Source organism: Nyctereutes procyonoides, unplaced genomic scaffold (genome assembly GCF_905146905.1).
Source record: "Nyctereutes procyonoides isolate TBG_1078 unplaced genomic scaffold, NYPRO_anot_genome, whole genome shotgun sequence".
In the NCBI taxonomy this organism is placed as follows: Eukaryota; Metazoa; Chordata; class Mammalia; order Carnivora; family Canidae; genus Nyctereutes; species Nyctereutes procyonoides.
This window is the reverse complement of record NW_026575126.1, coordinates 24292909-24307304: the sequence shown is the minus strand read 5'-3', so window position 1 is coordinate 24307304 and position 14396 is coordinate 24292909. Positions and strand designations below refer to the sequence as shown.

The following is a 14396-nucleotide window of genomic DNA, read 5'->3' as shown; positions in this document are numbered from 1 at the left end:
TGTTGTATACTATAAATGACTGTATTTCCTCTTCGGATTTAGAAGTGTTTTATTAGATAATATATGCCATCATTTCTTTATGTTTTACACTTAATCCTTCAAATAGAGGTATTATGTGAGAAGCTGCGTGGGGTGCTTAAAGACCTGCAAACCATCAGTAATGCAATTAAAATTGGCATTTATAAAAGTATATTTTGATTCCTAATCCTGTTTTTACAAGTGCAAAATCACATTAGAAAACAATGTGATGCTAATTAAAGCTTTGTCACCCATAAGACCTTAGTGAATTGCATTTGTAATAGGCTCTGAAGCAGAAGCAATTTCTGCTGGGGAAACTTAAGCAGAATATGTGACTACATTTCTTGTTACTCTATTAAAATCAATGCTGCAGTTGTGTATGTTACTGTCGTGTTTTTATCTCTAAACTGAGCTTGAAATGTCATGTCATCTAAAGTTAAATTCAAAAGCCAAAAAAAAAGTATTATGGTACATTTGCATGTTTAAAAAGCCGTCAAAAGGCCAGGGACACTATTGATTTTCCTAATAAAGATTAAGAGGCTGATTGAAAGAAACATCAACATACATTTCAGATTACGTATGAATATCACCTTGCAAAAACAAAAGTGATTATTGGGGAAAAACCCAAGAAACAAATTGATTCTTGTATATATATAAGTTATAAGGTTATAAAAAAAGTTTATATATATAAAAGTTATAAGGTTATAAAGTCAGAATGAAATAACTTTTTTAGTCATACATGGTTTAAGGATCTTAGTTTTTATAAGATCTTCAGGTCAGCCCTGACAGACTCATACCTAGTTGATTAGAAAAATCTGCATACAACAGGAACTCAAACATTAATGCAGGCTCACTTCCTCTTGATTCAGAAGCCATCACTAGGCTCTGATTATGGACAGAAAAGGAAATCACATAGATTGCAACATGAAAACAGTCCAGAGCTTGTCTTGACCTTTACAAATGACCACTACACTAATGTAGGTGTGTGTGTGTGTGTGTGTGTGTGTTTGCAATTTAAATAGTCCGTGTACCATGCCATTTTTATATTAAAACTCCCAGTACAGTAACAAGAAACAAAACCCATTGCACTTTAATGACTTACCCAAACAGCACAGCTTCGGCCATCAAGAATAGAACTGATGTGGCCTGGAGGAAACAAAATGGACAGGGATAATTGATACCTATGAGAGTAATTAAATTATAGGGAAATTTTAAGCTTAAAGATTCTCAGAAAGTGATAGTGCATTAAAATTATTTTTAAATATCCTTGACATTTTATTTCAACATGTGGTTATAGATAGACATCTAAGCAACAAAAATCTCCAGTCCAGCATGCCTTTCATCCCTGCTCCCCAAATCTACCTATCAATATATCTAACTATCTTGATCTTGGTGAATCAGAGAAACGGGTAAATGGAGATTTAAAAAATTGGAAAGAGATGAAATGATGTAATTTTGACAAAGAAATGTACACTGTAGGTTGCACAACAAACAACCCCCAAAGAGATCAAAATAAAGTAAATCTAGACCCTGATGCATTAGGGAGGGACTATGAATCAGAAAGTTATACAAAAAGCAAATAAAAATAACCAGAGATTTAATGGCAGTGTATAAACAATAGGTGAAAAAGAGAGAAAACATCAAGTGAATCTACATATTTGGAAGAAAGTCATGCTCTATGGTAAGATGAAGGATAGTGCAGGGGGAGCTAGGCATGAGAGCAAAGGGAAAAAGTGCATATTACATTGTGCCAGGGAGTGGCAGCCATTGAAAACATAACCCATAATTATAGTAAACCCAATAAACAAAGCAAATATAAAGAGAAGGAGGACTGGAAATAGAAAAAGGAAATTACGTGCTTATTTTCTTCCCTTAAAAGCTACATTCCTTTTAAAGCTCTTCCTTTTGTATTCTGCTTTTCTCATCCTTTTATTTCTCTTCAAGAGGAAGAAACAAGCAAAAATAATTTACAATCATAGATTATCAGTACCCACAGTCCATCTGGTTAGTTTAACCACAACAGAATGTGCGAGAGTGTTTGTATTTGGGGAGAGACGAGCGGGCACTATTATGTACCAATGAAACAATCTAATGTATAAAACTCGGATTCTGTTCAGTAATAAATCCCACTGTCTATGTTATAATCCTGCTTGAAAATGCTCATAGGAATTCAACTTAAAGAATTCCCCTTCCTTTTTTTTTAAGGAGTCAATTGTTTCTGCAATGAATATTCACAATACATGTCCCCACAAAAGACAGCTAATGCATCCAAAAGTGAAACCAGTAAACAGCCACCAGCAATAGAAATTTATGGAATTAGAGAAACCGGACTGGTTAAAATACATGACTGCATTCATTGTTGCAAAATGATTGGATTCATGTCTCATCAAATTTACATTGTGAAGACTGAATATAGTATGATTAGGCATTATTTTAACAACTACATTAAAATACAATTTAAAATAAAATGGCCCTTCATATCATACTAATATCAGTGTTTTAAATAACAAAGGGGATTTTTTTAAAGGAAAGGATTAGCATTTTGTTTCAATCAGTACAAGCAATGAGATTCCAGTTGGGGTCTCAAAGATTCAGGATTTTATTAATATTCCAGAGATGCATTTGTGTTGCCTCTGGGTACACTGAAAAGCCACTTAAACCGCACTTAAAACAGCACTACAGGATCAAATTGATGTGCATCAACCATTTACAATAAAACTTGATTATTATAAAGGCATACATATTTGCATAATTACATGTTTGATTTTTTGATAATGCAGCATACAGGACAAAATGTTGCTTCATGTAGAAACACATCATCAAAAAGCACCATCTGCTGTAGTATTTAATGCACTGCACACTGATCAAAAATGTTGAAGATGGATTTCTGAGTATCAAAAAGAAAGAAGCCTGAGTTGTATTTACACAGGCAGTATGGCTGGCTGGATCATGTAGAAAGGAGAAATAAAATTCAGGCAAAACATGGTATAAAAAGATAAGAGCCATACATCTTCAAACACAGAAATGAGCACTTTCAGAAATATGGCATAAGAGATTTGGATATGTTTATATGATGTCATCCTTGCATTTAGTAAATTCTCAGAATCTAGATTCTATATTTAGAAATGAAACACTTTAGAATAATTGCTTATGAATAGGGTTATCCTTGGAGAAGCTTCCATTATGTATAGCAGTGGATTTGGAAAGGAGGAAAAAACCATTTTTCATTGTGCACTAAAATGAGGATAGTAACAATAGATAGTAGAATCATAGATAGTTTTTTTCTTCTTTCCTTTTTTTTTGACTTAGTCTTCCTAATTTTTATGTAATGTACATTTAAAAACTATATAAAATAAAAAATAAAGAAAAACATAAAAATATAAAAGTTGAAGATCGATTTTCTAAAGGAATGTTCTAGGAAAAGAAAACAAAGCCAAAAGAATACACACAAAAAATACCAACATGGAAAACAAACTTTCGGATGCTTTGCAGAGCACTTAGCAGAGTAAAAGATATACCTGTGGGATGAATAGAAGCTATCTGGCCATGAGTGTGATGCGAAGAAACCACAGATCATAAGGACATAGTTTCAGAAATGGAGTTGCACTTCTCAGAGAAAAGAAATGACCTTTTCATCAAACCCCATTAATTCAAAGCCTACAAAAATTATTTAAAACCATAAATATTCTTGTCTAGGTCTTTTGCCATGTGAGTCCCCAAAGAGGCTTGACTTAAGAAAAAAAAAAATCCTATATATGAAGAACAAGTGATAAATTAGGGAAATTGGAAAATAGTGGAACTTGAGGTGAATTAAATTGGTGTCCTACCCCTAGTTCCAAGCCAACAACAACAACAAAAAAACAACGGTGAAGTATTACTCTAATCATAGATTTGTTATTATAGACAGAAAAAAATAAAATCTTGTTTGTATTCCATATAAATATTGGTAAATATGGTTTGTATACCATATAAATATTGGTAAAAAATAAATTTTGTTATTAAACAAAAGTTTAATAATACTCTCAGTCTTATCCAATTAGGAGTCCTAATGGTTGGAGAGGGAAAATGTTCTGAGGAAAAGTTCTAAAAGCTTTCCAAAATGAGAAACGTGGGACCCAAAGGGCCATAAATCAAATACTGGAAATCCTCCACTTTGGAGTGATGCTGATGAATTCTGGACCTAGTGTATCTTTGACATTGGCAGCTTCATACCCTTCATTTCCTGTCTGGAACCCCTGCAGGAAGTTATTATATGCACACAAATAGAAATGGTCATGCAGATACTCTGGCAGGTGAAAGAAGGCCAGTGGGGAGGAGTTGGCTACTCTCTGTACATGTTCTCTTTGCTGACCATTCACTTGAACATTAAAGAAGACACTGCACAAGGGCCATAGCTACAGACACCCACCCAGGCACATCTTATGTCTTAAGATCCAAGGGCAAATCTGTTGTCTTGGTGAGGGACATTTTAACACATTTAAGATATGGAAATGTATGTATGTGTGTATGTATATGTGTGTGTTGGGAGAAAAGCCTTTGGAAAATATGCCATGACACACTAGAAAAAAAATGGAAGTTCTTTTTCTTTTTCTTTTTTCTTTTTTTTTTTTTTTTTTGCCTGTAAATATTAGTATTAGACTCCCTTTTAGGGCTTTCACTATTTATTTTCAGAATCTTTTTTTTTTCATTTTTAATAACTTTCTTTTCAGATTATGAAAATAATACATATTTAGAGTAGAAAATCCACAGCTATAGGAAAGGGTAAAGAAGGAAATGATCAGTAATCTGACTTTTCACCTACTTAGCTTTTAAATTTCTCATAATAAAGTTACAAAATATTTTTAAAATGAAAAAAAAAACTTTGATTCATTTAGAACTCCCCAGTAAAAAAAATAATAATAATAAGCATTTTTATGACAAAATAGATATAAATGGTAGAAATTCAAATATCACTGGAAAAATACATGGTACCTCACTTTTAATAGCCTTCTTCTGGCCTCATTTGGCTAATGCTCCTCACCCCTGGGTAAGGAAATCACAGAACCAGGGGAAAGCACCCCAGCCTATTGTAGATCATGTTCCAAGCAACCAGGAGCCAGAATTCTCTGTCCAGAATCCACTGTCAAAGCCCTCACATCTTCCGTGGGCATTCCAAGGGAGGGTTGCATTGTAGTTTGGGTACATCTTCAGGTCTGCATGGTACCCAGGGGACAGCTGACTACAGATGATATGGAGAAAACTTTCACAGTCAGGCTGGAATGTCCACATAGGTACTCATGAGGCTCTTATGTTGTGAGACACAACTTAAGGTGGTAAGAGAAGTGAAGTGGACAGCACGATGAGGACAGGAGAAGAATTCAACAGAGTCTGAAAATAATGTATTTGAATCTGGCCATCCAGGTCATTATGATGATGTATTTGTTAAGGAAGGAGGATAGAACATGTCTCACTTACTAGTTTTGTTAGCCTGATTTATAACCCTTAAAGATTTTGACATATGGTATGTTGCCCTACATGTGTACTTTTGTTCCTGAAACTAAAAATGTTAGGGGCAGGCCTGAGGCAACAGAATGTTTTCATAGGGTTTTTGTGCAGAAAAGCAACAGTAGTTTAGTTCTGAATATTTCTGTGTTTCTTTCTTAAAAACAAATGAACTGGGGATCCCTGGGTGGCGCAGCGGTTTGGCGCCTGCCTTTGGCCCAGGGCGCGATCCTGGAGACCCCGGATCGAATCCCACGTCGGGCTCCCGGTGCATGGAGCCTGCTTCTCCCTCTGCCTGTGTCTCTGCCTCTCTCTCTCTCTGTGTGTGACTATCATAAATAAATAAAAAAAATTTAAAAAAAAAAAACAAATGAACAATAAGAGAATATATAACAATGGTCACAAAATCTATTTCCATTGAAACTAGGAAACAGAAAAAAATGTATATATATATATATACTTTCAAAAATGTATAGTGTATGTATACTATCAGACTGCCCTGTGGAACACCAAGACAGAGTAGTAAGAAAGTGTGGGCAGATTGAGAGGCTGAATGGATACAGAACTCACAGATTCCCCAGAAAACATCTATTACTAAAAAGACAAAACTCTATCCCAAGCAGGAACTCCTGGGAAGTAGGCTGAAATTTAACAGGAAGAAGCCTATTGAGAGGTGAGAAAAGTGCGCAGTGGGCCCAAAGATAGGTTTTGGAATACTACAGCACAAACAAACAAACATATAAGTAAATAAGTAAATCAATAAAGGTACCAAAAGAGTGGATAATTTTGGAAAGCAAGGCCTATACCCATATGGGTATGAAAAGAGCAGTAGCTGGTAAAAGAACCAGGCAAATGTAGGACTGGATGAATAAATCCTCCTGAATTAAATTTAATTCTAGAAGAATTGCACCATATTTTAAAGAAAATATTCATCTCTGTAGTAACCAAAAGTGTTTGACCTCTAAAGGCTTGAGGAATATACTGTCACTTCTTTCTCTAAGAAACTCCAGCTATTACCAGAAGAATCCAACTCATTTGATATAAGTAGCAAATAAAAAACAAGCACAGCACATATACAAAGACATAAGGAAAAATGTTTTTGAAATTTAGCAAAACTTTTCTGCAAATGCAATTTCAACAGGAAGAAAATTATCCACAAAGCAGTTGAAAATCATAATTCAATATTAAAACTCTCCTGAAACAATTACTGTTATAAAAGAAAAACACAAAAAGAAATATATCAAGGAAGTATTGATTATAATCAAGGTATCAAAAATATGGGATCCCTGGGTGGCGCAGCGGTTTGGCGCCTGCCTTTGGCCCAGGGCACGATCCTGGAGACCCCGGATCGAATCCCACGTCGGGCTCCCGGTGCATGGAGCCTGCTTCTCCTTCTGCCTATGTCTCTGCCTCTCTCTCTTTCTCTCTCTGTGACTATCATAAATAAATAAAAAAAAATTAAAAAAAGGTATCAAAAATATGAGAAAGTAAAGCAAGTACTGGTAGGATTCAAGAAAGAAATGGATAAAATAAAATTACCTCAGAAATGAAGACTAATAATTAGTGTGAGGAAATAGACATTGCAGAGACTAAGAGACAAGGGTAGAAAATAGAAAAGCAAAGTGAAACAGGAATGAGGAAAAAAATTAAAGCATAGTCATAGAGAAAAATGGGGAATATAGAAGACAAAGGAAATCCATTTTGTGCATTAGTAAATTTCCCCAAAAGAAGACCAAAAAGAAAAAAAAATAGAAAAAATAAATAATTTAAGAAAGCTCTTGAAGTGGAAGAAGACTATCATCTATCTATCTATCTATCTATCTATCTATCTATCTATCTATCTATATATAATAGGGTGCCTGGGTGGCTCAGTTTGTTGAGCATCTGACTCTTGATTTCAGCTCAGGTTATGATCTCAGGGTCATAAGACCGAGCCCTGCGTTGGGCTCTGTGCTCAGTCGGGAGTCTGCTTGAGATTCTCTCCCTGTCTCTGCCTCTGTCCCTCCCCCTGCTAGCTCTTTCTGTCTCTTTCAAAATAAATAAAATCTTTAAAAATGTATGTATAGGGATTCCTGAGTGGCTCAGCAGTTGAGCGTCTGCCTTCAGCCCAGGGCATGATCCTGGAGTCCTGGGATAGAGTCCCACATCAGGCTCCCTGCATGGAGCCTGCTTCTCTCTCTGCCTATGTCTTTGCCTCTCTCCCTTTCTGTCTCTCATGAATAAATAAATAAAATCCTTAAAAAATGTATATATATATATATGTATATTATAAACTGAAGATATATATACATATATATGGATATATATAAACTGAAGGTATATAAAAGAATATATATATATATATATATATATATATATATATATATATATATATAAATCCAGAATGCCATGCAGGTGTGCCGCAATGTCCTCTTGGACCCCCAGCTGGTTCCAGGAGGTGGGGCCTCTGAAATGGCTGTGGCCCATGCCTTGACAGAAAAATCCAAGGACGTGACTGGTGTGGGACAGTGGCCATACAGGGATGTTGCCCAGGCCTTAGAGGTCATCCCTCACACCCTTATGGGGCCAGCTCCACTTGTCTGTTTACCTCCCTTCGGGCCAAGCACACTCAGGAGAACTGTGAGACATGGGGTGTAAACGGTGAGACAGGTACCTTGGTAGACATAAAAGAACTGGGCATTTGGGAGCCACTGGCTGTAAAACTGCAGACATACAAGACAGCTCTTTAAGAAAGCTCTTAAAGAGTGTGTGTGTGTGTGTGTGTGTGTGTGTGTACACACACACACACACACACACATACTTGTATCTCTAGTCCTACCGTAACCCTTCCTCTGACATCTTGACTCATATACCTATCTATATAACACACTCTCATGGATGCTTCATGGTCAACTCACATAAATATATCTAAGACCCAGTTCTTATTTACTTCTGAAAACTTTCTTCCATCCTGCCTGTCTTTGGCACCATCATCTACATGGTTGCTCAGACATGAAACCTGGGAATCACTCCTAATTCCTCTTTCTCTTCCTCTACATCTAATTGATCATTAAATTCAATTATCTCTGTCTCCTTAAAATATTTGAAGGTGAATTTCACTTCACAACTTCAGTGTCCAAGTTATCATGTTCTTAAGCTTAATTATATATATATTATATATATATATATATATATATATATATATATATATATATATCCTGTTTCTTTGGAGAACCCTAATAGAGTATTCAAAATGAAATACAATGTTAGACTCTTTTAGCACAATCAAAGATAATCAGGATATTATTTCTTCTGAGAATGAATTTTTAAATGTCATACTTCAGGTATTCATGGTTTCAAGCCACTTTCTATTCTATTCTTATGCAAAAGGTCAGTAAGTAGAGATGCTAATGTGCCAAAGTAGGCTAGAGTAGATAATGGCATAATAGTCCCAAGAATACTGGTAACTGTTTCTTGAAGTATTACTGACTTTGAAGTGAAATTTTATCCCAGAGTGGTGCTATCTTCTACGGCTCACTCTTTGATCCTACATGTCACCTCAGGCAATCTATTTTCAGTCAATCAAAAAAACACTTATATGCCTGCAAAAATCATTAAGTTATTCAACAAATAATTATTTAGTGCTACTAGGTGACAAGCACTCTGACAGGCACTGGATATATTTTGGTCAATTATGCAGAGCCTTCTACAGAGCCAAGTAGAAGAAATAACAAGAAACAAATAGCAACAAAATGGGTAGATTAAATATATAATTACAAATTAGAGAAACAGGACACAGAGATAAAGAATGAATGGAAAATTGACAAAGGTCACCAGGGAAGATTTCCCTAAAAAGATGACATTAAGCCAGGACCTAAAGGACATATTAAGTCCTTTGTGAGAACATCAGGGAGAGTGGAGTTCTAAGCAAAGGAAACACTGTGTGAAGGATTGAGATGAAAATGAAACCAACTTGCTTGAGAAAATATCAGGAGTCTGTGAGTCTAGAGTGTAGAGAGCAAAGGAATACTGGTTTAGGCTGAGCTTGGGGATTTGGGGAAGAGGTTGACCAGCAGGGCTTATAGCCACATCAGTAAGCCTGGACTTAAGACAAAGTACAAAGTGAGATTTTATTTCAGAAGTGTCATGCTGAGATCTGTGTTTCAGGAAAGATTATTCCTATGGTTGTGTAGAGAGGATCAATTAGGGATGGGTAGGGCTATGGTCTGTGCACATGGAGATACATTTGGGGGTATTGCAGAAGCTAAGTTTAAGAACATGATAACTTGGACACTGAGGTTGTGACAGTGAAATTCACCTTGAAATATTTTGAGAAGACAGAGATAATTGGATTTAGTGACCAATTAGATGTAGAGGAAGAGAGAGAGGAATTAGGAGTGATTCCCAGGTTTCATGTTTGAACAATCATGTAGATGATGGTGCCAAAGACAGGGAGGATGGAAAAAGGTTTTCAGACATAAATAAGAACTAGGTCTTGGATATATTTATGTGAGTTGACCATGAAGCATCCATGAGAGTGTGTTATATAGATAGGTATATGAATCAAGATGTCAGAGGAAGGGTAACAGTAGGACTAGAGATACAAATATAAGTGTTGTTGGCCTGAACTAGTATTTTCAGTCATGATGATGAATAAGATAATTTATGGAAACATTATGCTTGGGAGTACTAAAAAAATAAGAGTACTAAAAAAAATCAGTTTTTAGAGATGTGATAGAGGAGATACAAAGAAGACTTAGTAGGAATGGATAGAAAAGCAGAGAAAACACAGGAAAACATGGAATCATGTAAGCTGAGAACAGACAGAACTTTGAGAGAATAGTAGATCAATTATTGAATGTTGTTGAAAGTTCTAATGAGGTGAAAATGTGGATTTCGTAATATGGAGGCCATTAGTGACAAATTGGGTTACAAGGATGAACACTAGTTTCAAGTGAATTATGAAATGGACATGAAGTGAAAAAGGTGAAGGCACTGTGTATACACAACTATTTTATGGGATTTTATTGTGAAATAGAAGAATGAGATGGTAGCTGGAAGGAGAAGTGGATTGATATAGAACTCTTTAATTTCATTTTTTAGGATGGTCATTGTAGATTATATTATATACTGGTGGGACTAACTTAGTAGAGAAGGTGTGACAGAAGCTTGAAGTTCCTGAGAAGGTAAGAGGAATGGAATCCCAAGCACAAATAAAGGACAGCTTTTGAACAAAAGAGGACACATTCAATTGTAAAGAGAGAAGTACACAATAGGAATTGTAGATAGTGCTTTCAGATTTTCCAGTAGACAGCTCCTATTCTTCTCAATGAAGTATGCAGAAAGAGAGGAGGGGGTGGCTTTAAGGAAAGGTGATGGTAGAGCAGAGTATTTTTTTTAAGACTTTATTTATTCATGAGAGACATACAGAGAGAGAGAGGCAGAGACATAGGCAGAGGGAGAAGCAGGCTCCCCACAGGGAGCCCTATGCAGGACTTGATCCCAGGACCCTGGGATCATGCCCTGAGCCAAAGGCAGACACTCAACCACTGAGCTACCCAGGTGCCCCAGACAGAGTCTTTAAAGAAAAAGAGCTGTTCACCAGGCAAGTTGTGGTGCATGGAAGGAAAAACGGGGCAGAGTGAAGGGCATTTGATGAAGAATCATCTGTTGACAAAATCACCAAAGATGAAAAAGAGTCCTAGTGCATTAGGCAACATTGAACTAGATTCAATACATTAATATAGCTGGAGCAAAGGAGCAAGAGCTAAGAGTTGGGAAGTTGGGATGGTGTTCTGTAGGCAGTATGGCACCACTAAAAGCTGTAGACAGTCCTAAGAAAAATGTTACACAGACTACATGGCAGATCATGCATTTGAGAGAGACAAACTAGTGACAAATCAATAAGGAGACTATTGCAGTGGTCCAGGTGGGAGATGATCATATCCTGAATCAAGGCAGTAGCAGCAGGAATAGAGGAGGAAACACAGATCAGAAAGGGATTCAGAACATTTATTTGACAGGCCCTAGTTATCAAATAGTGATAGGGAAACTAAACAGTGAAAGGAGGTGAAAGTTTACAGGATGATCTTGGTGCGTAGCTACATTTAAAATGCAACAGAGAAGGAACAGGTGGGGAAGAAAAATCAGGAAGAAATGGAGTTGTCCTGCAGTCAAGGTAAGAGACCATAAGAATGACCATATCAAAGGCACAAAACAGTAAAAACCTTTGGACCTGAAACAGAAAAGTATCCATTGTAACTATTATTTGCAAAAGGGAATTACAGAGTTGATAATAAGGAATTCTGAAAACTAAATAAAAGTCAGTTTTAATGGGCTCATCATTACAAATTTGTTTAGCATAAAATAAAGTGAATATCATTGGCACCTGTGTTATTTCATGTTGGGATATGTAAAACAGTTATATAACTTTCTCAGATTCACTCACCATCTTACTCCCCAAACTGTTTTCCTCTAAAGGTCATAAGTTCCTCAAACATAATTTCTTCTTTCCATGGGGATTTTCAGAAACATAACCTTCAAGGTAGGAAAGGAAATACTCTATCTGAGAATAGGTTCTGCAATCAGTTAGCCACTGAACCTCCTTTTTGTTTCCTCATCTGTAAAATGAAGTATTTGAATTACATGACCTCTAGGGTCTTTTCCATGGTGAGATGTCTATGAGCCTGTGAATTTAGCCATTATCTCCAAAACGTTCCTGCAACTCTCATAGTACTCCTGGCAACGGGACTGAAAGTGTTGGGTCTGTAGACCACAGCCTGCCTGCTTGCCTGCTTGTTATTTACTTAAATAAGTTTCTTCTCCCTTTGTGTTCCAATATCCATTTTTGTGAAAACAGAGACATATTTGCAAAGACATAGCCTACAATTATAGACACTGAACACGCAAGGTGCTTTGCACAAAGTAAACACAAAGTAAACATCAAAGATTTTCTGGATTGGGTTAATATAGAAATAAATACACAGAGGTTGTCTGCTCCACGGTACTAGGTCCCACTAGACTCCCTTCTCTAGTTCCCCAACCATCTATCTCTTTTTTAATATCTCCAGACAGGGAACTCCTAATATCACAGGGGTACTAGTGAGTCTTTACAGCTGACATGGAGGGTGACAATAGAGCAGCTGGGAAGAGAATCTGGGTAACATTTCCAATCAGTGTCAGATGGCAGTGTCAAACAGAGGAAGCAGGAAACCCAATCTGAGAAGCTGAACTTCAGTAGGATTGAGAGTCTTCCAGGGATACACGGTGAAGGAAGAATAATGAAAGTAATAATAATGTAAAATAATGTGAAGCTCTATCAGGATACATCCTAGGAATTTTACAGGAAAAAGAAATGTTTATTCTTAAAATAAAAACATATAAGCTCTGAGTCCACTGTGATTTGCTAATCCTGAAAACCTGAGCTCCATTTCACTCCTTAGTCAAATAGGAGATGGTATTCACTTTTTACACAGTCCTCTTAGGTTTTTCCAAAGAATAACCTAAAATTTACCTTTATGATAGCTTTGCTCACAAGTCGTGGGATACGTTACATCATTAGCATGCCAGATCTTCAGGTATCTGAAGATGTCAATTATATTATCTATTTTTAAACATTTTATAATATTTCAGGGAGCAAAAATGGTTTTGAGTATTGGACTCAGCTTAAGGACCATGGTATCACAGATTGAATTCAAATCTTGCACCTCTTGTGATGTCATTTCCTTTTTACTCTAAGCTAATGAATCTCCTAAAATTTGTATCATTCTCATGCATATTTTTAATTTTTACTACCAATGAATGTATCTATAAAAGGTTTATTTCACATTTTTGTTTTTAAACTTTGTATACATGGTATTATACTGCACCTCTCTAATTCTGCCACTTGCCTTTTCTCTTAAAATTCTGCATTTGGGATTTTATCCATGTTGCTACATAGAACTCAAGTGTGGTTTTCAATGGGCGTATCTGAATGTATAAATATACCACAGTGCATTCATTATTCCCCTGGACACTCAGAGGGATGAACTGCTATCTTTGAAAGTGGAAATCTTCAACTGTCTGAATATTCCTGACCCCAGATGGTGTTTTCTGAGTCTGATTGGGAGACTGATACTAGACAGGCCTCATCTACAGCCTACAGGAAAGCCTAGAGACCATTTAGTGAACAGTCTAGTAAGAGAAGGAGGCATTTTGATTTTTTCTTCCTTTTCCCAGGTAGAAAAATCCAGAGCGCATGTTGAAATGCAGTTACAATCATTTTTAATCTTATTTTTACATAAAGAGGTATTTCTCCCTAATTAAATACAGTAATAAAACCAAGAGAGTAGGATACTTCAAAAAAGGAAAGGAGATTTAAGTAAGTGTTTTGCAGAAGCCATTTATTCTGCTGCTGTGGAAAGGTCAAATATTGGGACTAGTAAGAGCAATGGTCCCAGGGTTTTGCCTCATTGTCATATGGCATTTCCCACTGGTGCCCTATAATAGCCATCTGACTTTGTGCTTTGTATAACTATCTAAACACACATTTTACACACACCTCCATACACTTTATTTGTGTACACTTACATGTGACTGGAAAAATAGGTATCAAAAAGTAAAGGTAGTTCTCTATAAGTATGGAAGTTAGGGGTGGTTTCATATCCTTCAGTGCTGGCACCTAACTGGATACTGGAGACACAGTGGGGAACTACAGAAATGTGGACTTGCCCTGCACTAGAATTTTCTAAATACTATGCTAGAAACATGAATTCATTTGGAAATAAGACAAGACTGATAAAAGTCAACACTTTAAGACAATCTATCAGATATGCTATCTGAATGAAGCTATGAATGGAAAAACATAATTTGTTTAATTGCAACTATTTCACTAACAAGATAAAATTGCATCATTTAAGATGTTACTAATATGGTTAAGT

General features: G+C 36.2%; 1 pseudogene; it reads left to right on the top strand.

Moving 5' to 3' along the window:
* The window catches only part of LOC129519797 (T-complex protein 1 subunit gamma-like), a 36732-nt pseudogene extending 28504 nt beyond the window's left edge, over positions 1 to 8228 (top strand).
* Positions 8229 to 14396: the final 6168 nt, after the last annotated feature.